Below are 23,893 nucleotides of genomic sequence, written 5' to 3' on the forward strand. Positions count from 1 at the left end.
AGAGGCTGTCACACGTGGAGAGGCTGGCACTGGATAACTATGGGGCTGGGCACCAATGGCGGGAGGAGATGGGCGCTTGTTATAAGATCAGATGGCAAGGATGCCCAGAGAGGGGGATGGGAGCCTCTGGGCTAGACAGACATCTGCACTGTATGAACCGAAAGGCAAATTTCAGTTCACTGCAGCACCAACTGGAGAAGGCACCGCATGGACAGATCCTCAGCACCGGTCTCTGGGAGCCTGGTCCCCAAGGTCTCGTGTTCCTCCTGGACAGAGGCTACCAGTCAAGCCCAGTTACATGAGTTCCCCACAGCCAAGCAGGATGAGACCACAAGACTCATTTTCACTTGTAAAATGAACCGACACTGCTACAGCCCAGGTGTAGAGAGGGGAGAGGCCAGCCCACGAACACACCCACTACACAGCACACCTTGCCTTGCCCAGTCGGTATTTCCGCAGTGCTTGGGAATGCCTGCCATTAGAGGTTGTTCACCGCAGAGGAATGCACGTCAAATCATGATCACTTGCTCAGTGCTTCGTGCATTCTCTGTCCCCCTGAGCCGCACTACAAGCTGCCTCCCGTCTGCCCCGAGGGCGCGGGAACGCCAGTCATGCCATTCCCACGCTGCCACTCCCGTTAGGGTCAGCGCTCTGCTCCCCACTCTGCCCACGTGCTGCCGGGATCAGCGATGCCAATCCAAAAGAGAAGAGGGGACGTGGGAGCAGCATTATGCACACAGAGAAAGGAGGACTGGATGGGACGGGGACAAGCAGCAGTGAGGTTCCTCATACCCAGGGTCAGGGCCCTCTTGCTTATTGAGGGTTTGTGCCTTGACATGCAGAGGTCAGCTCACAAGGAGCTGCTGACTCCTAGTTAGCACCACACAAAGCAATCAGCCAGGAGTCAAATTCAGCCTGGTTTAAGATGGCATCATTTGGCCCTACATTATTGCTCAATAGCAGGAATTAAATCTGAACCTTAACCAGAGTCATTCCCACTCCCCACACTGCCAAGCCAACAGCTCCACTCTCACTGGTCCCCAGCACTCTGGGGTTGCCCCAATCCTGCGCCAGGTGCAAGGCCCAGTTGTCACTCCAGCAGCTGAATCAAGCACTGGCCACCAGGGGAGGCTCTAAATCAAAGTTTCAGGGCATTCAACTCCAGCAGCATTTTGGCTCATCCATTGAGGGCCCTTGTGACAGCGTTCCTGGGCCTGGCATGGTGAATGCCAGGCTAGTTTGCTGGAGCTTTAGCCTCACTTCTGGAACGAGCACCAGAGGAGATTCCTCACATGGAGCCCGTGTTCTTTCAATGGCCATGAACGGAATGAAAGGGCATTTCAGCTTTGCTGGGCCATTTGAGCTTCCGTTACGTTGCTGGGATTGTACACACCTACACACAGGAGTGACACAGAGACAGCCAGGCAGTGGGTACGGCACTGCCCTGACTCAGGAGACCCGGCTCTGTCACTGACCTGTTGGATGGCCTTGGGTAAGCCATATCCTGCCCTGTGCCTCTGTTTCCCCACCTGTAGAATGGGGATAGGGATACTGACCTCCTCTGTAAGTGGCTTTGAGATCTACTGAAGAAAAGAGCTATACAAGACATAGGCATGATGATACACAAGCCACCAAATAGCCATCAAACTGTAACAGCTTCCAGCTACTACTAGTCCATACCAGTCAAGCCTAGGTCTCAGACCTGATCTCTACGGATCCCCCAGATAAAAAGAGAAGAGGAAGAGATATACCCACAGCTATCTAAAACTTATTACTGATCAGTTCGCACCCTCCCACCGGTACAACCATCGTTCTATACATACTTCTAACAAAGCGACAATAGAGCCATTTAATCCAAAGCTCTTGTGTAGTCTGGCTAGCATTACTTACTGACAATAGAGTCCTTTCAGTCTGGAGAACCGCCCCAGAAAAGCCTGCCGCAGCTCTGCACAGAGTAGGTGTGGTTCTGTTCGATGCTGTAGCTGCAAATGCAGTGTCTTTTGCTAACAGAGCTGCTGTACCGCACTCTGAATAGGAAGCCGTCTTCAACTTGCATGGGGACCTGAATCTCTGCGTTTTCTTTTATAAAGTGAATAAAGGATTATCCGAGACAGGTTCTCGCCCCATCTGGGGAACCATCTGAAGGGTCTAATTTCCATCTTAAAGCTCCGATTTCGCTAAGTTGCCAAGTTGTCCTTGGTTACCAGAGGTTTTTCAGTAGTTGGCAGAAAAAGCAGCAGATGCTTCAAACTGAATGGAGAGCAGTTCTCTTTCACGCCAACAGGCTTGAAATGCCACCACTATCTTGGTGTGATTAGCGGTCTCGCCTACTTCCAGAGAGCTTTGCAACACTAACACACCACATAATAGCACCGTGCACAGCCTCTTCTCTTCAAAAATGGGTATGGAAAACCGGTGCAGGACAGAGGCAAGATTGGAAAGAGAGCTACACAGATTTCCTTTGATAAATGAAACTATATTAAGCTACAGTTCCTAAAAAGGGGAGAGATCATTCCCTCACTCCCCCTCCACTTTTTATTTACAAAGCCCAAATGGCTTAAAACTCTCACACTTCATCTTTGGATACATTTTAGTACAGGACAGAATAGATGGGGGTTTTGTTTCTTCTTTTCAGCCATCTCAGTGAAGATGGCTAACGTTGAACATTACCCAGCGTAACAGAAGGTGAAGAATCGATAAAGCCTATTCAGGTTTTATTTTATAACCTTCCCCCCCAAAACAAACAAACAAACAAAAAAACACATATGTAAAAGAAGAAAAGTGCACTTTATAAACCAGATTTTTTTTTTTAAAATGGCTCTTTGGAGGGAATTTCTACATGTGCTAATTCCACAAAAAATAATTACATTGTCAAGATTTTAAAATCTTAATCTTTTTTATTCTCTTTTAAAAAAAAAACAAAGATTTTAGCTGAATTTTCACTATGCTGTTTGCTTGATTTCCGCTTCTGGTTCAGTTTATTCAGCAAACCAAGACTGGTCAGTTTCAACTTTGTTTCCAATCCATTTTGCTTGCTGGTTCTCAGACACTAGCATTATGTATTCCTTCTGTCCCCCTGCCCTCTCAAGAACATGTTGATCTCCAAACCCTCAAAACTTAGAGGAAGCTGAAGAGTGTCACAACAACATTCCTATGGAGTTCTATAAAATGCTTTTCCTTTAAACAACGTTTACATTTTATCCTTAAAAATTTACTAGAAATAAAACAATCTGTGGTAGAGGATCGAAGGGACAGGATTCTTTCCTTGGTTGTGACTGAGGGTTCACCTAAACTACAACAACCACCACCACCACCACCACCACCTCCCGTGGCAGAGAGTTTCAGAGCATGGGTCAACTGATTCGGGCTTGTGCTACAGAGCTAAAAACAACAGTGTAGACATTCTCGTTCTGGTTGGAGCCCAGGTTCAAACTTAATAATGGTGGTGGGTCTCAGAAGCCAGGCTCCAGCCTGAGCAGGAATGTCTACACAGCTATTTTGAGCCCTGTAGCACAAGTTGGACTCAGGTCACCTGGGATCTGAGACCCTCTGCTGCAGGATTTATTTGCAGGGTAGATGTACCCTGAGTTGCAGAGGTGGGTGAGGCCACTGTTGAAAGTTGGAGTATGGTCAAGGTTTTAAAGAGTGCTTAGTGATTTTTGGTATTCAGCTTGCGACACCTTGAACCGGGCCTGTTGTGCACAAAGTATCCAGTACTCACGTCTCAAGTTGGGCAGATAAAAGACAGACATCCATAGCTGCTAATCCCTTTGGAAAATCCTGACCATGCATTTGTACCTATCATGCAAGGCAGTAGATTAAAGGAAGGGTAAAAGGTCAGCTACAGTAGAATTTAAAACAACAGCAGCATGTGACAAACCACTGCAACTAGAACAGAAGGTGGCTGGATGTATACACACAAGTTTGGATAGACCTGGTATACAGAAAAAGTTCCAATGTAAAGACCTAATGGAAGACACTACAGTCCTCCTGCCCAGCCAGGACTTCAACGCCACTGAGAAAAACTGAATCTGACAACGGAAGAACAATTGTATTGGTCACAACCATAACCACAGCAAGGGGCCTGCCAAAGGAAAGAAAAGTTCGGAAATTCCCAGTGGCAGTAAGGGTGTGGAAGGAAACAGGAACTAAAGATGAAAGGCCTGGAGGAAAAAAACAACCCAACATCTGCACACAGAGCTCTAAGTGATGACTGGGAGGAGACCAGGCCAGGTGCAGCGCTGCCAAGAGCCGGAAAAAGCAGATCAGTGTCACCAATTCGGGCCTCACTCTTTTTTAACAAAAGCCACGAGCCACCATGCAATCTGACACTCAGGCGGGACAAATGCATCAGTCAGTAGAGGGAAAGAAGAGGCACATGGTGTAGGTACATCTCCAAGAAGTTGCTTGGGAAATAAGTAGAGCTGGCTGGAAAATGCTACGTTACTTGCCATGACAAGTTTTGAAATAAATGTAAATTTGTGGGGTTTCCTAGAGAGTTTTTGGAAACTGAAGATTTTGGGGGGAGGGGGAGAGAGCACGGATGGCAGAGAAAACTGGACATTTTTAAGACAAATGAAAATTCTATTTAGAATACAAGAGGCCATTTTTCAATGAAACTGTTAGAAAGACATTGACCACCTCTAGCAATGAGCATGCAAGCGAGCGGCAAACACAGCCACCTTGCTGGAGGAAGAGAAGTGTCATTCAAAAACACACACACACAGATCTAGTGTGCACATGAAGAATTCATCACAGAATGTTTCCTGCTCTCTCCTTTACAAGACATGGCCACATCTTTGTCACCGGCCTGAGATGCAGGAAGGGATGGTGGCAGAAAGTACAGGATGGTAGTGGATGGACCTCCCAGGGTAAATGCAAAGCCTATTCCTGGTTGAGAGTTTCGATCAAGATGACCAGTCCCAACAGACAAGAAGAACGAGAGGCGTGTCCTTTGAAGAAGAATGCCACTGAAGGCTGTGACCCTGCAGGGGTGGTAGTTTTCCAAATGAGAGGAAGGATGTCCCAGTGGTTAGGGCATCAGCCTTGGGAGACCTGGGCTCAGGTCCCTGCTTGGTCACAGGTGACGTTGGGCAAATCACTGACTCTGTCTACATGTCAGTTTGCCCATCTATAAAATGTAGCAAAAGGCACTTGCAAATCTCACTGGGTGTTGTGAGGATTGAGGGGTTTGGACACCACAGTGATTAGAGGTATGTGAGTACTTAAGATAGATACCTGTTTCACAGAGTTTCCACAGTACTTACCAACTGACCTGTATTTGTTAAAAACTACAGACCCCAGGCTGGATAAGGTTACGTGATCCGGTTTTAGCCAGCAGCTTCGATCACATCTTCCCAACAGCCGCAGGTATCACATCCCACCGACTGCCAGTTTTGCTCCAATGGACAGAGCAACACATTTTGCACTATCAACTCAACTCCATTTCGTGTCTACATCTCAGTACAATCTGTTAGTGCAAGCTGTTAACCAACGGTTTTGATCTAAACTTACTGCACAGCTTGACTTGCTTCCATGCTCACCCCTTTCATTTCACCCTTCCTTCCTCCCACATTGCACAAGGTGTAACAAGAGAATCTTGCAATTCACTCCTATGATCTGCAAGGCAGATGAAGCATTTAAAAACAACTACCAGATGTAAAGACGGACTTCATTCAGCTTTTAGGTCTGGTACTAGTGCGGAGGTCTTCAAGTTGACGGGAATTAGTACGCTATTAGGTAAGGTATGCAGGAGGAGCAGGGGAGGAGAACAGAAGAGCATTGCTCAAGGCATCTCAGTGTAGTTGCTTTGGAATGCATCTGAAGCCCAGAGATACTGAAAATTCTGTCAACTGCCATTTAGTTCTTTACTTCTTAGGCCTGGTCCACACTACAGCGTTAAATTGATTTAAACAGCGTTAAATCGATTTAATGCTGTACCCGTCCACACTACAAGGCACTTTAAATCGATTTTAAGGGCTCTTAAAATCGATTTCTGTACTCCTCCCCAACGAGAGGAGTAACCCTAAAATCGATATTACTATATCGATTTAGGGTTAGTGTGGACGGAAATCAAAGTTATTGGTCTCATTCTTTTACTGAGCTACCCAGAGTGCACCGCTCCGGAAATCGATGGTAGCCTAGGACCATGGATGCACACCACCGAATTAATGTGCCCTAGTGTGGACGAGTAAAATCGATTTTATAAAACCAGTTTTATAAAACCAGTTTTAATAATTTCGATTTTATGCTGTAGTGTAGACATGGCCTTATTGAACTACAACAGTTTCTGCCCTTAGCGGAAAGCAGAGAGTTTACCTACGCAGCCTCAGGGCTTGTCTACACTTGGAAATCTACTTAAGTAGCTACTCCTGCGTGGACATCAGAATAAGAACACATCCACCTGGAAACACCCAAACATCTGTATTGGGAGAGTTATTCTGGTAAGTTACTGAAGTTATACAAGTCCTTAGTCTATGGCAGGGGTTCTCAAACTGGGGGTCAGGGCCCCTCAGGGGGTCATGAGGTTATTACACGGGGGGTCGTGAGCTGTCAGCCTCCACCCTAAACCCCGCTTTGCTTCCAGTATTTATAATGGTGTTAAATATATTAAAAAGTGTTTTTAATTTATAAGGGGGGGGGGCTTGCACTCAGAGGCTTGCTATGTGAAAGGGGTCACCAGTACAAATGTTTGAGAACCGCTCGTCTATGGCATCATCTAGCCAGTCTGTCTCTCCACACTCTAGCTATTGCAACAAAGCGATGATGAAAGCAACACAGTCTGGAAGCCCTGACATTACTGTTGTGTGAATCATGAATGAACACACAGAACAAGCCACCCTTGACTGTGATGACGCAGATGATCTCTCCAAGTGCTGTTCTCCAGCAACAGTTTGTCTAACCAAGCAAGGACAGCGAATAAAAACGGCCCTGACAATGCCCGGAATTCTAGCACACGGGAAAATGAAAAAATCCAGACTTGCCTATCTGCTCTGAAGAACACACATCATTAACATGTGTTTTATTATCTATTATGTACCTAACAGGTCCCAAGGAAGAGCAATGACCCACTGCGCTAGGTGCTGTACAAACCCTGAGAGTCAGTCCCTGTCCCAAAGAGCGTATCATCTACATAGACAAGACAGACAGAGAGTGGTAGGGGAGAGAGGAAGTAACTTGCTTAACGTCACCCAGCAGGTCAATGGCAGAGCTGGGAACAGATCCCTGCTCTCCTGACTCTCTCTCCAGTGCCTACCCACTAGACCATCCTTCCTTCTCTAAGAACCGAGTGGCCAACAGATTAAATCCTTTATTTTCTTGGGTGTTCAGCAAGGAGCCTGTGAACCTAGATTAGAACTGGTCTATAAATTTGCACTGAGAGTTCCATGGTTGTGAGGCACGTCCCGGCTTCACAGCACCTGCCTGATTGTTAAACTGTGCGCATGGCACGTCGAGTGACACTGTTCCAAAGGACAGTCTGTTGGCATTAAGGAACACAGGGGAGTCTTATGCCTCTGACTCTAGGGTAGGACACATCAGCCTTTCCTCCTTGCTACTCACTCCTGGTCCTCCTATGCACCCCAGAGCCCCTTGCACCACTTCCCATCACTGGCAGAACATCCTGTGCGGATCAGTAAACTACTTCTAGGGTGCTGGTGGCACCGGAGCAGAAGCGAAGGCGGAGAAAATCAGCAGGCTTGGAACACAGCATTCAGGGTGAGCTAAGGGAGCTCAACTACAAAGCAAACTAAGGACAAAGCACCAGAGAGATGTGCTTTCGAACAGGCCTCATCCGCTCATTTCGAAAACTCCACCCCACTGAATTCAAATACTCGCCATTACACAGAACCATTGAGGGGAAGGAGTTTCTTGGTAGGAAGGAGCAGGTGAAATTTCAACCCTCAAAAGGTGCTTAAAAACTGAGAGAGACCAAGGCCCTGATTCAGCAAGGTACTCGAATGCTGGCATGCTGCTTCCGCTCACGTTTAAATACCTTGCTGAGCTTTCGTAGATTCTAAGGTCAGACAGGATCACTGCTATCACCTAGACTGACCTCCTGCATAACCCAGGCCAGAGAATTTCACTTACTGATCGTGCACCAAGCCCATCACTTCTGTCTGAAACTGGGGTCTGTGTGCTCCCTCTAAGAGTATGTCGACAGACGCAGTGCTAGGCCTCTCGCTATGCTTCAGAACCCAAGCCACAACATCCACATAGCCTTACTTAGCACCGTGCCTGTGAGCCCAAGTCTGTTGATCCAGGCTCGGAGGCTCATTGCAGCAGGCTGCATACACATACCCTAAGTGGGTAGTCCATGTGTTCATTTTTGCATTTATCTATCGCTTTTCACCAGAGGATCTTACCAACATTAACCCTCAGAACACCCCCAGCAGGGAAGGCAATCATTCATACTCCTCTGAGAGACAGATCAACAGAGTTCGCTGAGAGCCAGCAAAAGAGCGTCCCGGTTCCCAGCCACAATGAACGACACTCTCACAATGAACAATTAGCTCCAGCCCCCAGTTCTGCAATATCATCTACTAAACCTCAGCGATGCCTCTCCCCAAAGCCACTCTGAGCAGCCTCAGCTGCTAAGCCCACGGCTGGCCATGTGTAATGCCAGACTTCTGGATGTCTAGCAGTAATCCAATCACAGTCACTGCTTGCCTATCCACATCCTTTATTATATCCTGGCTGGATTCCTGGGAATAGTCCAAAAACAAACAAATGCTCAACGTACAAGGCAACTGGGTTGGATTATCCATCTCCTCTAGGGGGAGAGGTAACTCTGCATCTCTTGGCATGAAAGCAGAGCTCTGTTAGTCTGCACACAGCTTCCTTATTAACAAAGGCGGCTGAGAATATTCCCCTCCCCAGATGTTGAGAGCATGACTTTTTAAACAAAAAACCCAGAAACCCAGTATCAAGCATGAAATCCATACAAAATAGCCAACACAAGAAGCTCTCATGACCCTGACTAATTTAGTTTTATGAAGACTGCTCCCAGCACCAACCATCTGAGTTTGCACCAAACGCTATCTGGGAGGCTTAATAAAGGAAACCTTTACAGAGACACGGCTATCCTTTAAAAAAGCAATGGCATTTCTGGATCTGTATTTAAAATATGCTTGTCAGGAAGACACAGACGTCAATTGTCAGGTGAGACTGCAACAGAAATGCTCTTTTTCTCCTAGAAAGGTTGCTAAAGACAAGGTCGAGCTACTTGACTTCTCAAAACGCAGTCAGGAAAAAAGGTTACCCCAAGGACTGCCAGTGTATATGGCTAGCAGCTCCCTTTCCCTGCATTGCTGTACATCTGGATACTTGAGAGAATTAGCTAAAGATTTATTTACTTTTCACAACCACCGCATGCATCACATCAGTCTCTCCCACGTGGCACTAAACTACTCCAGCTTGAAAGAATTAGCCTCGTACGGCAGCGCAAGGAGCCACAAAGCGTTCAATATTTCAGCCTTTAAATGCGAAGAGAGACATGACAGTGAGTGCAAGATAACAATCAGCTGCAGATAACTCACTCGCACTGGAGGCTGTGACTCCTTCTGCGTGCGCACGGGGGGGGGGGGGGGGGAAGGCGGGTGCAGCAGAATGAGATACCCCCGGCCTTGCTCAGAATGAGATCCGGGGTTGACGTTCTGCGCTATCCCCCCACCAGCAGCTTGGAGCACTCAAAGGCTGCGTCAACGTCAGAGGTTTTCTTGACGTTGATTCCAAGCAAGGCTGATAAATGGGGGGGGGGACCCCACAGAGAAACAGAAAGCTCTGAGAAAGCTAATGCATACACTGAGGTAGAAACACCAGCCGCGCTCGCTGGCAGTGGTTAGTTACCCCTTCAGCCTGCAGCCCAAGCTGCTTCCAGACCCACCGTCAGCCTCCAGATAACAGCGGCAGCCCCTTGCCCCTGTTTCAATGAACTAGAAAGAAAGCAAACCCAGGGCTCGGGGAAGATGAGGATGAATCAACGTGCTCCCTGCTGCTGAGCGCTGCGATGTCTGTGTTCAATTAGTGATCTCCAATGTCAGTTCGGAGCAGGAGGGGGGTGGGGAAGGGAGGCCAACTCCACAGGGAATCGTAATATAATCATTTAAGCTGGCTGCCTTGCAAATCACGGAGCTCCAGTTCTGCCCTGGCTCCGCGCCAAAGCCTGAAGAACTGCGAAAAGAGGCCTGACTGGAAAGCTCGCTAGTGTGGCTTGGATTTCAATGTAGGTACCAGCCCCGTAGGAAGCTGATCCAGATCAAACAAGCGGATTACACATCGGGCTTTCAGCAGGAGAAGAGGGAGAATCTGAGATGGTTTCCCATTCCTCTTACCCAATCCCAACTATTCCCTTCTGGAGCATTGGAGGGGGCACACAGGATCACTCCTTTTTCTCTCTCCCTTGTTAGGAAGCGAACCATTCCCCCAGTTTGCAGTGTCAACCCCAAAGGGAAGGCAGGTTTGGTAGCTGAGGTGCGGGACTGGCCCTCAGAGATCTGGGCTCAAGTCCCTGCCCAGTCACAGGCTCCCTGCACCACCTTGGCTGCAGCGCTGAAGCACACAAAGGTTAAGCTTCTTTGTTTCTGAACTGGGGATCACGACACTTGCCCACCTCACAGGGCTGCAGGGAAGGCTCATCCCCTGGAGCCTGTAACGTGCTCCAAGATCACCTGAAGGAAGGTGCTATATGAAGCACAAAGGATTATCAGGACTTGGAAAACTTTCCCACTGGCTACAAGGCAGGATGAAAAATACTCTGGGGGTTGGAGCCATGATCCTTCCTATAAGACTACATGCCTATGGCCTGCCACAGTCTGCGGACTGGTGGGAACCTAATGGCTGAGATGGGTGCTCTCTTATTCCAGGTGGAATTGGAAGGGGAACAAGCCATGAGGAGCAGACGTTCCACAGGGGCAGACATTTTCTGACACCAGGAAAAGACGGTGGCTCCAGCTTCGGTTGAAGCCACCAGCACTTCCTGTTGGCTCTACAACCTGAGCTCACATGACCTATTTCCCATTATTCCCCAGTCAATTCAATGCTTCAACAGCCTGGATTGCTGCCATATCTGGAGTGCTGGGATCATTACCAGGCAGTTAATGCCAGACACTGGAGGAGAGTTCAGAGAGGAGAAACAATAACAAGGAGATTGGAGGGAACGTTTCTATTTTAAGAGCTTCCTCCTGCTTAGCAACCTGAATCTGGTACTTACCGTCCCTAACACTGAGTGCCAGGTGCTACCAATGGCCGATGCATGAACAAAGAAACCACCATGACAGCAATATGTGGAGGTGACAGAAGTGGAGGGATGTTTGCTGGACAGTAAAATGCAAATAGGTAGCAAAATAAACTATTTCATAATAGGCATGAATAAGTAACTGGTTTGCACAGTCGCTGACCTCCAAGGGGAGATTGTTCCCTAGGAAGTTCTGCAGCAAAACCAGTCCAGGTCAGAAAAGTTTCAGCGCACACTGGAGTTTTCAGGCTACCACTGTTCTCTCTCCTCACCCTGCACCCATTCCAGGCTTCCCAACGATATAAACTATGGAAGGGATGTTAAAGCTTGTGCTTCAGGATTTAAGCTAATCTGACTAATAGAGACCAGGAGGATATCTAATGTAGGGGGCAGATTATCCCACACCTTCTTGCACCTTCCTCTGAAGCACTGGATGCTTGAGACAGGACACGGGGCTAGGTTGACCTCAGGTCTGAACCAGTCTGGCAATCCCTAGGTTCCCTCCCTGTTACTCTCTTCTTACTGCCACCCTCTCCGCTCTAGAAGATGGCCCTGTACTCTGTGCGCCCCCACATAATCAGCTAGTCAGCCCCGTATTCCGTGCGCCCCCACATAATCAGCTAGTCTCCCCCACCTCAGAGTTTTCGTACTTCCAAAGGGCATATAGGAAAGAAAACAAACGTGTCTTCTCCTCCCTACCCCACCCCAATAAAACCCAAATAAGGAGGCTAATTACCTGGTGAGTGCGAGAATATGCTTTGTGATTCCTCCCACCTTTCATTAAGCTTGTTGCCCACTTAATCTGTGCACCATGTTGTCTAGCTAATGTTGCCTCTGCTTCTCTATGACAAGATGGTCTTCTTTGTTACTTGCCTGTACAACACCTAGCATGATGAGGCCCCAATCCTTGATTTGGGCTCCTAGACGCTACCATGATAACCGCCACCCATTTCTTGTTTTCTCCCCAGTCACAGATTTGAAGGGTAAGGGACCACTGTGATCATCCACTCTGACCTTTTGCATGATCCAGGCCACAGACTTCTCCCAGTGGTTCCTGAACCCAGCCTAGCAGCCTGTTGCAGAATTTGAGCACCTCTTTTAGAAAGCTGGTCAGTGATGGGAAGTCACCACAATCCCTGGAAAAGCTCCCATTCCCATAGTTCCTGCTACAATGGTTAATTACCCTCCCTGTTAATTGGTATCTTATTTCTATTCTGAATTTTGCTGACTTAAGCTTCCAGCTACTGGCTCCTGTTATAGCTTTGTCAGCTGCGGCCTGCTAGTATCCTAACTTCTCACTATGTCGGTAATCAGACTCTGTAGGAAACCCTGTACAAAGACATGGTCCCTATCCTGAGGGAATTACAGGTCCATAGCACCCACATGGCCCAAATCAACCAACAGGCCTCAACCCTGACCAGTGGGTACAAACAGCTGTGTTTGGGCTCACCGAAATTCCTTGGCCTTTCTGCCAAGACGACCAACCAATCTTGCCAGTTGCAGCAGTAATTGTGGACATTGCTAAACCCAGGGTTATGAGTTCAATCCTTGAGAGGGCCATTTAGGGATCTGGGGCAAAAAAAATAGTTGGAGATTGGCCCTGCTTTGAGCAGGGGGCTGGACTAGATGACCTCCTGAGGTCCCTTCCAACTTTGATATTCTATGATTCTATTTGTTCCCTAGGAACTGGACTGAGACCATCATACCATTTTATGGGTCAATCAGAGCGAAAATGTCAGCCCTTGCTGGAATCTGAACTCTCAGCCTCAAGATAAAAGGGTTGTGTAACTATTCATGTGCTGCCCACCTTTCAATAAGAGGTTCCCTCAAAAATATCCCAATTAGACTGTGGACAGGCTCATGTCCTCCCAGGGTGAGGATGCTGCAGAGGAAGGAATTCCCCCTCCCCCCCCCGCAGCCCCTTCCCCCAAAAAGTAACAAACAAAAATTCCCCTCATACCAGTTCCAGAGGCAAAATAAATAAAACCTGCTCTTCAGAAGTATTTTTATGAGCCCCAGTGACATGTCATCTCTGACAGGGCTTAAAAGAAGCAGAGAAGAACGGGTGAGTTCCAGAGACAGGGGAACCATTCCAGTTTACTGGCAGAATTTTGACAAGGAGCTCACGACACCCTACCCCTTCCAGCGCCATATCCCTGTATACAGCCTACCGTAACTTCCCTCAGTCATCAAGTCCCTCACTCCTACCTGGTATTCGTGTCAATCTTTCCATACTTTGTAGGCAAGGGTCTCCCAGTGCCCCATGGCAGAGCAGTATCTCACAGGGCTCCAGTCTATGCCAGGCACGAGTTTTGCTCTGGAGGCTTTGCACGCCGCAGTTGCAAATGGGCCTGTGGGTTTTTGTAATGCCCTTGATAATGGAGGCAATAACGGCTTTTTATGCCTCTGCTGAAGCCATTGTCTCTTACTCATCACAGACACCAAGCAGCTTTTCAAACCACCCAAAGGCTTTACACAAAATCCCAGCTTGCTAGCAGACTGTTTCCTCTGTGGAGACGGGGCGGGGAGGGGGAGAGGTATTTACAAGAGAAGGGAGAGGGGATTGGCAGAGTGTGGGTTGAGTGGTTTCAGCATCAGATTAGGAATCTGAAACGCCTGAGGTATAGCCACATCTCCTGCCTCAGTTTCCCTATCTATAAAACAGGGATAACACTGTGTAAGACCTCATCAGCTGAGGTCTGTACAACACTATGAATGTGGAAAGCGTCCTGTAAGTGCTAATGGTCACTGTACTACTCGGTCAAATAGGCTACTTTTCATGGGGGAAATTTCAAATGCTTCACCAGCCACAATTAACCCACCTTTTCCAGCGCTGCCAGTTTACTCCCTGGCTATGCTCGTCGGACTATGGGCTACGTCTACATTTAAACCGTTACAGTGGTTCACTCACTATAGCCACAGGAGGGGCTCTCCTATCCCAATAGTTAATCCACCTCTCTGAGAAGCAGTAGCTAAGTCGACGGAAGAATGCTTCCATCGACCTTGGGCTGTCTAAACCAGGGGCTAGGTCGGCTTAACCGTGTCACTCAGGGGAGTGGATTTTTCACACCCCTCAAGGACATAGCTGAGTCAACCCAACATTTTAGTGTAGGCCTGGCCTGAGAGCAGTAACTATTCTCATTGCTCATCAACCTTCAGAAACATACACAGGTATGGTCTTTATCCATCACTGAAAGTCAACCTCCTCTGAGAGGAAACATAGCAGCGGTTTACACTGTTCACAGGAGCTCTTAACTCTTTAGTGCAAGACATGAAGAATCCTATATGTAGGTAATCTAAGATACCCTTCTGGGGTACAAACAGTATATTGCTGAATTTGACAGGGGAAAAAGACACCATGCTAAAAGAACTTTATGGTTAGTGCTAACCAGGAAGTCAAAAAACTTGACCAATCCCTCACCCCAGGAAATCTCTCTCCAGTTTTCCTATCCGTGCTAGCTCTGCTGCTTAAGACAACACATGGTCTACCAAACTAGCAAATAGCAGCTAAGGTACTCCACACAGTACAAGGCTATCAGCTGCAGTTGAGCAATACATTACAGAATAACTCAAAAGACTCTACCAGCATGGCTCTTCCTCTGGTGGAAAAATGCCAGGAGCTCTTTAAATGAACATGGATGGTCAAGAGCAAGATTATGGCACCTCAAGCAGAAGCTGCTACGATGGTATCAAAGATAAAGGACTTTCTGCTCACAAGCCAGGCATGGGCCGTATCTTACACAGAGGGGGGCCTCTGGGAGTCTGGAGGGCAGCAAGCATTCCTGTTCCACAAGCCCTGCTCCCCCCTGAATGATTAAGCACCAACTTGCTCACTGGGCTTTGCAGTAAGTCCATCCCTTCCGTCTCAGTCATTTACACTATAAATTCTTTGGGTCAGGGATTGGGTCTATCTCGGTTCTTAGGCAGCTCCTGCCACCACGGAACCGAACATCTTCACTTTGCGTCCTGCAGACTTTACGCTCGGGGCTGCACGTTTACAACAGCAATTCCACTGCAGAACAGAAAAGAACATCATGATCGTTTTATCATGGTGTCAGCAAATTCCATTCTGGGGATACAAGAGGAATACAGCTGCAAAGATACAAGAGATATGGAAACCCTGAACACTTTATCCTTGCCGCCACCCCTCCCCCGCACCACACACACACCCCTTGACTCAAATTAAACAGAAATAATTACACCACCAATATACAGACTGGAATTCAGGGTATTATTTCAATCCTTTGATGCCAGTCTCTCTGTACACAACATGATTAGCTTGATACAGGCTTGTCTCTAATCCATGCAAACTTTTCTGGCCTATCTTGTTCAGCTTTCCTGCTATCTGGATTTCAGACCGCCACACTCAACCATCCCTGCATCTATTATCTCCTGTATGACTCAGTCCTAAGAGAGCAACAGTACCCTTTCCCCGGTTGCTGCAACCATACATTTTGTCCAGCAGTGGAAGGCTCATCGCTGTGAAACATAAAAACAGTCCTCAGCCTAGCACTCTGTGCTCTGGACACTGCCAGACAGAGCTAGAGGGATAATGCACTAGAGAGCATTATTTATAGTGGTGACAGCAGGAGCAGACGGTGCCAGGAAAATAACTTTTTTTCAATGCGTCGTGTACTCTGGATTGGCATAATTTTGTAACCAGCCTCATTACAGGATCTGTTCAGTCTTGATAGGATCCAAAATGCAAATTAGAATTTTATTACCAAATTGAGTTGACTCAGGAGAACATCATTCTGCCAGCAGTACTCTGCATGACTTGTAATCTAGTCTCCATAAATGCACAGTGTGCAAAAGAGGCCTGCACCCAGCACATGGAGCAGACTTCTGTTACATCTGCTACCCCCCTAGACCACCTTCTGGCTTGAGGTATACGAAACAATCAGGTGGCTCGTAAAGCTCTCCCTCAAGTTCAGAGCGCTGTACAAATGCCAAGTCTCATTACTCAGCCGTCCTTAGTTACTGGTACTTGAGCTCGTGTGTTTATCAACTTTGTTTCTTACACATCAGGCCAGAAGGTGGTCTGCAAAGGAAGTCAAGGCTCCACCGTGCTAGGTGACGTACAGACACATGGTAAGAGATCGGTCTTGCCCCAGAAACACTTGCAATCTAAGGAGATGTCTGGAGCTGTAATTTCCAGCTTAGGTAGATGTAGGTGTGCAAGTTTTGAATGACCTAGTGCGCTAAAAACAGCAACATGGTTGCAGAGACACAGGTGACATGACAGCTACCTGCCCCAAGGTCTCTGACATGACTGTATTGGGAGTGGCTAACCTCTCCCATGCCACCATGGCTCCACTGCTATTTTTAGTGAACTTGCTTAATCAAAGCTAGCACATGTACACCCACCTGAGATTGAAAACCCCCTTCAGCTTCAGCACAGACACACCCTAGCCAGACATGAAATGACACAAGATGGGAGGAGAAATAGACACATGGAGGTGATGTGACTTGTCAAGGTCACAGCACCTCAGTGGCAGGACCGGGAACGGAACCTACTTCGCTTGACTTCTGGTCCTGTGCACGCTAGCCACTAGACCATATTAACCTACTGATCAGCCTGCTATATATGCTCATAAAGACTGTAATGTAAAGCACAGTGTTCCCTCCCCAACCAGCCATGTCTGGTGTGGTGAGACCCAACCTGGAACAGCATCTCGCCATCATAAAGGAAGGATAAATTGGCAAGGACAACAACAACAACAAAGATCAAGAAGCTGAGGACTTGGTTTAAGAGGAAGAGTTTAAAGAGTTAACTGTTTATAACTTGGTTAAAGGGGGCCCTGACAGCTGCCTACATAGAATCATAGAAGATTAGGGTTGGAAGAGACCTCAAGAGGTCATCCAGTTCAACCTCCTGCTCAAAGCAGGACCGACCCCAACTAAATCATCCCAGCCAGGGCTTGTCAAGCTGGGCCTTAAAAACTTCTAAGAATGGAGATTCCACCACCTCCCTAGGTAACCCATTCCAGTGCTTCACCATCCTCCTAGTGAAATAGTGTTTCCTAATATCCAACCTAGACCTCCCCCACTGCAACTTGAGACCATTGCATCTTGTTCTGTCATCTCCCACCACTGAGAACAGCCCAGCTCCAACCTCTTTGGAACTCCCCTTCAGGTATCAAATCCCTCCCCAACTTTTCTCTTCTGCAGACTAAATAACCCTAGTTCCCTCAGCCTCTCCTTGTAAGTCATGTGTCCCAGGTCCCTAATAATTTTTGTTGCCCTCCACTGGACTCTCTCCAATTTGTCGACATCCCTTCTGTAGTGGGGGGACCAAATACTGCAGGTGTGGCCTCACCATTGCCGAACAGAGGGGAATAATCACTTCCCTAGATCTGCTGGCAATGCTCCTACTAATACATCTGCCTGTATGGTGCATACTTAGGAGTAGTGAATCCAAAGAGAGAAAGCTAACATTTAAGTTGAATATCAGGGGCAACTGCCTAGCAGACACCCTGTAACCCTGTGGAATAGTTTCCCACAATTGTATGGGACATGCAAAACTGGACTGGACAACGATACACTAAGTACCTGCGTATATTCTCACGCACTATACTACATCAGGTTCCTGAGTGTTAGCGCAGCTAAAATCTGAGTGTTTTACACCCATGTTTAGCTTCGTATAAATGTCTATCAACTTACTTATAGTTTGGACAGGACAATACACTGGGGAATGCATTCAAGCAGCGGTTCTCAGACTAAGACCCTGTAAGCTGCATATAAAAGGCAGAAATATTGGACTGTACCACCTACATAATTATCATCAGTGCAGAAGTAAAGCATTCTGAAACCGACACATTAAAGCCCTTTGCGAATTGCCTGATCACAGTTTACAAACCACAGTTCAATGACCAACTGTACTACAGAGTCTGGTGCTGGCTGTCGAGGAACAGTCTAGAGTGCCTCAGCAAATCTTTTATTATATACAGAAGGACCCCATTGATCCAGTCTCCTCAGCTCCGAAAGGGTGGGTAATGAGAGACTCAGCCTTTGGGCCAGTCTACACTACTGCTTAAGCTGATGTAATTATGTTGCTCAGGGGAGTGAAAAAGCCACCCCCTGAGCGACGCAAGTTACAGCTACCTCAGCACTGTCCACACCAGCGCTATGTCGGTGAGAGACGCTCTCCTGCTGACACAACTTCAGCCTCTCACGGAGGTGGAGTAATTTAGCTGACGGGAGAGAGCTCTCCAGTCATCCCTGCCCCTTTGTTGTCTATGGTAACTTCACTAGTCACAGAATCATAGAATATCAGGGTTGGAAGGGACCGCAGGAGGTCACCTAGTGTAACCCCCTGCTCAAAGCAGGACCAACCCCAACTAAATCATCCCAGCCAGGGCTTTGTCAAGCCGGGCCTAGAGTGTCTTCACCAGACACGCTACAGCAGCGCAGCTGAGCCAACGTAGCGCTTCTAGTGTAGACTTGCCCACAGGCTCTCTCGAGCAGCCTATCCAAGCCAACTAGACGTGGGGCTGGCAAAACGGAGAAGGCGTCAAAAATCAAGCCTGCCTCACCTGAAGGATGGATCACGTGGATGAGCGTCTGTGAAAGGACAATAATGGGGAGGGGAGGGCAGGGCAGACAAATCAGAAAAGACTTATCCTTCGAAAAACACAGCAGAAATCCCAGTCAACCTTTTAACTGTACACAGGGATTTCCATGTTGACAGAAGGGAATGCTGGAACCCAGCAACGCAGAACAGGGTCTTGTGCTGGAAAGAAGTGAAACGCCTGCCTTATTCCATATCTATCGCTTCAGAAATGGTAACAGTTTCTCTACTGAGAGAGTAAAAGAAAGCATGTGGTGGGAAGAGGTTTGGAGACAGAGTATTATTCACAAGGCCAGTCTCCGCTTCTGCCAGCCAATTCGCGTATCCCAGCTATCGGCACAAAAAAACGGGAACAGCTTTGGCTCCCTCCCATACCGCTGGCAACATGCAGGTTTTCTGGTTTCTATCTGGGCTGTGAACCAGAAGCAGAAAGTAGGTTACTGTCTCAGCAGCCGCCACCGCCACTGCAAATGAGTGTTTTAAACACAATCAGCAGATCAGCACGCTGGGACTCTGCAGTCCCAACGCATAAACCCAGCTGCTGAGACTGGCTTTCAACATTGCTACGGACATTACTGGGAAATTGTTCAATGCTCCTAAAGAGGATTTTTCTCACCCATGGGCGGATAGGATAATCTCTAAGAACATACGAACTGTCATACTGGGTTAGACCAATGGTCCATCTAGCCCAGTATCTTGCCTTCTGACAGTGCCCAATGCCAGATGCTTCAGCAGGAATGAACAGAACAGGGCAATTATCGAATGACCCATTCCCTGTCGTCCAGTCCCAGCTTCTGGCAGTCAGAGGTTTAGGGACACCCACATCATTGGGCTGCATCCCTAACCATCTTGGCTAAGAGCCATTGATGCACCTATCCTCCATGAAATGATCTAATTCTTTTTTTAACCCAGTATCAGAGGGGTAGCCGTGTTAGTCTGGATCTGTAAAAGCAGCAAAGAATCCAGTGGCACCTTATAGACTAACAGACGTTTTGGAGCATGGGCTTTCGTGGGTGAATACTCACTTCCTCAGATGCATGTAGTGGAAATTTCCAGGGGCAGGTATATATATGCAGGCAAGCTAGAGATAATGAGGTTAGTTCAATCAGGGAGGATGAGGCCCTGTTCTAGCAGTTGAGGTGTGAAAACCAAGGGAGGAGAAACTGTATAACCCAGTTATACTTTTGGCCTTCACAACATCCCCTAGCAACGAATTCCACAGGTTGACTGTGCATTGTCTGAAGAAGTACTTCTTTTAATTTCTTTTAAACCTGCTGCCTCTTAATTTCATTGGGTGACCCCTGGTTGATGTTATACAAAGGGATAAATAACACTTCCTTATTTAGTTTCGCCACACCATTCATGATTTTATAGACTTCTATTATATCCCCTCTTTACTCATCTCTTTTCCAAGATGTACAATCCAGTCTTTTTTAATATCTCCTCATAGAGAATCTGCTCTGTACCCCTAATCATTTTTGTTGACCTTCTTTGTAATTTTTTCAATTCCAATCATATCTTTTTTGAAATGGGGTGACCAGAACTGCACATAGCATTCAAAGTGTGGGTGTACCATGGATTTATATAGTGGCATGATGATATTTTCTATCTTTTATTATCTATCACTTTCCTGAAGGTTCTTAATATTCTCTTAGCTTTTTTTGACTGCTGCTGAAGACTCAGCGGATGTTTTCAGAGAATTATCCAGGAGGACTCCAAAGATCACTTTTTGAGTTGTAACAGCTACAGCAGAACCTCAAAGTTAAGAGCATCTCAGGTATGGAGGTTGCTTGTAACTCTGAAATGTTTGTCACTCTGAACACAATGTTATGCTTGTTCTTTCAAAAGTTTACAGCTGAACATTGACTTAATACAGCTTTGAAACTTTATTATACAGAAGAAAAATGCTGCTTTTAACCATCTTAACTTAAATGAAACAAGCATAGAAACAGTTTCCTTACTTTGTCAAATTGGTGTTTTTTTAAAACTTTTCCTTTATTATTTTAGTAGTTTGCTCTTAATATAATACTGTATGGCATTTGCTTTTTTTTCTTTTGTCTCTGCTGCTACCTTCCGGTTCCAAATGAAGTGTGTGGTTGACTGGTCAATTTGTAACTCCGGTGTTCATAACTCTGAGGTTCTACTGTAATTTCGACCCCATCATTTTGTATGTATAGTTGGGATTATGTTTTCCAACGTGCATTACTTTGCATTTATCAACACTGAATTCATCCGCCATTTTGTTGCCCAGTGACCCAGTGCTGTGAGATCCCTTTGTAACTCTTCACTGTCTCCTTTGGACTTAACTATCTTGCGTAGTTTTGTATCATCTGCAAACCTTGCCGCCTCACTGTTTACCTCTTTTTCCTGATCATTTTATGAATATGTTGCACAGCACCGGTGGCAATACAGAACCTTGGGGGACACCACTATGTACCTCTCTCCACTGTGAAAACTGACCATTTGTTCCTATTCTTTGTGTCCTATCTTTTACCCAGTTACTGATCCATAAAAAAGAAAAAGCAACTCTCCCCTAGCTGCTTCTGTGGAAGATGGAACAGGTTGGACCTCATGTGGGCCTTTCGTTTGCAACAACTGTTTTAAGATTGTGGGATGCTGGGAGAATGAAAACAGCAAACAACAAGATTAGATAGCTATTCACCTTGCACGTGGATGAACACAAGATAATTCAAACGAGAATATTGCCTAACCCCTTCCAGAGATGGTTTAACCACTTCAGACAAGGAAGGAACTGGGAGACCAAGGTAGGGACTGCTGGCTGGAACAACTCAAAACCTATCTGATTACTGTTAAGAAAAGGAGCTACTCATTCATTCTGCATTGGCAGCATCGGTGTAGGGGGAGAGCTTCCAACTTCAGATGTTGCAATACTGCTTTAGAGGCAGGCGTCAGGACAAATCTGGCACAAGATGCACGTTTTGCAATAAGGTTATACAACACCTAAAACTATTAGAAATGCTTTTCATAAAAAAGCTGTTTCCATTACAGATATTCCCTTGCAACGTTTGCAACCCTCTAGAGTATCTGCAATGTGGCAATGACCAACAGTGTAGACTAGTCCATGTCATTGCTCAAGCTGAGAGAAATTCAAGAGTAAACCAGATATATAAATAATGAGACGCCAGACTGATGACTTTCACTTTAATTGCTGATAGCGTTTCTGGTAACTGATTTTTTAAAAAAAACTTCACAGTGTCCCTCAATTATAATATGAAATAGAAACATTCATATGGTTGATGAATACATTTAAGATTCATTGCTGTCATGGCAACCAACTATTACTAAAAACCTGAAACTGAAGCTGAAATGATCCAGTGAAAAACAGAGTTATAGCTGCAGTTCTGTACTGCAAGCTACAGGACACTGTAGTTCAGAAATAATGGAAATTGGAAAACTTCTGAGAGACAAGACCTTCAGAAATAATTAACCTTAACTCTGGCTTCCCATATGCTTGACTAATCTCAATTTATATTCTCAGAACACCCTCATACTCCAATACAGCCCCTTTTCTACATTTCCAATATAAGTAATATAGCAAAACTACAGGTACACAAGGCATCTGTGTGACATATTATCCATCATCCTCTCTCTCCAACAGTAACCAGTTCTCGATGCCTCAGAGGAAGGTACAAGAAACCCCATAATTGTCCATTAGGGAACCATTATCCCACACTACTGCATGCAGGCACCTACATAACTATACAGGGTCACCCGCAGCCATTTTTACATGGTATGCCCTCCCCTCCCCACCAGCCTGATCCCCCTGGTTCATGAGACCCTATACCTCCCCCCCACCCACAGGAGTCTCAACCCAGGGAATCGGCCTCCTTTCCCCTCACAGGAGTCCCTCCCTCCCCCACTTCAGTCCCCATCCTCCTGGCGAGCCGTGGGTCACCCTGCTTTCCTGTGCCAAGAGGAACAGGAGCCTCAGCCACCACGTGGGCATGTCAAGGGCCCAGTAAGCGGAGCAGGACCCAGCTGCCATGCCGGCAGCGCTCCAAGAGGCCATATGACCTGCACGCTATAGTGGAAGCAGCTGCCAATGTCTGTGCATGCAGCACCAGTTCCCAGTTGCAATGGGCCCGAGTTTTTAAGTTACAGGTAAAAAAAATGCAACACAGGAGAAAAACCAGCCAGGTGAGAGCCCTAGAACCCCTGTCTGTGGCACCCTCCTCCACAGGCGATCTATGAAATATACATCAAACACCATTCCTTCCCCATCCCGCTTTTCTATTTTAGGAGAGAAACCACCCCAGCGTTCCATTTCCCGCCTACGTACAGCTCATCCCACTAGCATACTCACGACTGACACTGGTCTCTCTGCAAACAGACTTTAAAAGAACCTTGAAAATCACCGGTTGCTATTGTGAGGAGGCAGCACAACCCATTACCAGGTTATTTGACAGGTCTGGCCTTGTCTCCTCAACTGCCCAGGAATGGGGATCCTGCATGAGACACGCTCGCTTCCTGCAGCTGCCTGTCAGTTCGGTAACTGGCAGCCAGGAACTCCCGAGTTAAAATCCTGCCTTCGACACCGACTCTCCATCTGTGACGGGGCGCGTCAGCTAGCCACACTACCCCCATTCTGTCACCTGTAGAATGTGGTAACACCCTACCCTTGCAAGGGTTAGGAGGAGTCAGCAATTTACATGTTGTGCTTATTGTCCTGAGATTTTTGACTTCACACCAGGACAAAAGCAGGCTGACGGTATCGTTGTTTGAACAAAGCCTGTGAGTTAGCAGCAAACGGGGTAAGTCACAAAAAGTTGACAAGCAAAAGGACTTTGTTCTGTTTGCATGAGCTTCCCTTCTGCCCCAGCTACCCACCTGTCCCCCATTACTGGAGTCTCCGAGTACCTCAACCTGTAATGCACTGATCCTCCCAACGCCTTGTGCGACGGGGCACTGCTGTTACCCCCTTGCACAGGTGAAAACTGAGGCACAGCTGAAGGGAAGCTGCTCACCCGAGGTCACACAGCAGGTTCAGTGGCAGAAAAGAGAACTGCTCCTAGATCTCCCAGGCTAGCACTTATAAAGGGGTCCACTCACAGCAGATGCGCCTCCTTGTG

The 23,893-nt window shown here is 47.0% G+C and overlaps 1 protein-coding gene across 4 annotated transcripts in view; it reads right to left on the minus strand.

Moving 5' to 3' along the window:
* The window catches only part of PTP4A3 (protein tyrosine phosphatase 4A3), a 174,244-nt gene that overhangs the window by 76,625 nt on the left and 73,726 nt on the right, over positions 1–23,893 (minus strand). The window contains exon 1 of one of the 4 annotated variants that reach the window (XM_050941428.1): positions 9,884–9,901. The exons of 2 other annotated variants lie outside the window; for them this stretch is intronic. The gene's annotated coding sequence lies outside the window, so the exon portion shown is untranslated. Of the gene's footprint in view, positions 1–9,536; positions 9,638–9,883; positions 9,902–23,893 lie in introns of those variants that run through there. One more of the 4 variants, XM_050941423.1, reaches the window with a different exon arrangement.

This window comes from Gopherus flavomarginatus, chromosome 2 (genome assembly GCF_025201925.1).
Source record: "Gopherus flavomarginatus isolate rGopFla2 chromosome 2, rGopFla2.mat.asm, whole genome shotgun sequence".
Taxonomy (NCBI): domain Eukaryota; kingdom Metazoa; phylum Chordata; order Testudines; family Testudinidae; genus Gopherus; species Gopherus flavomarginatus.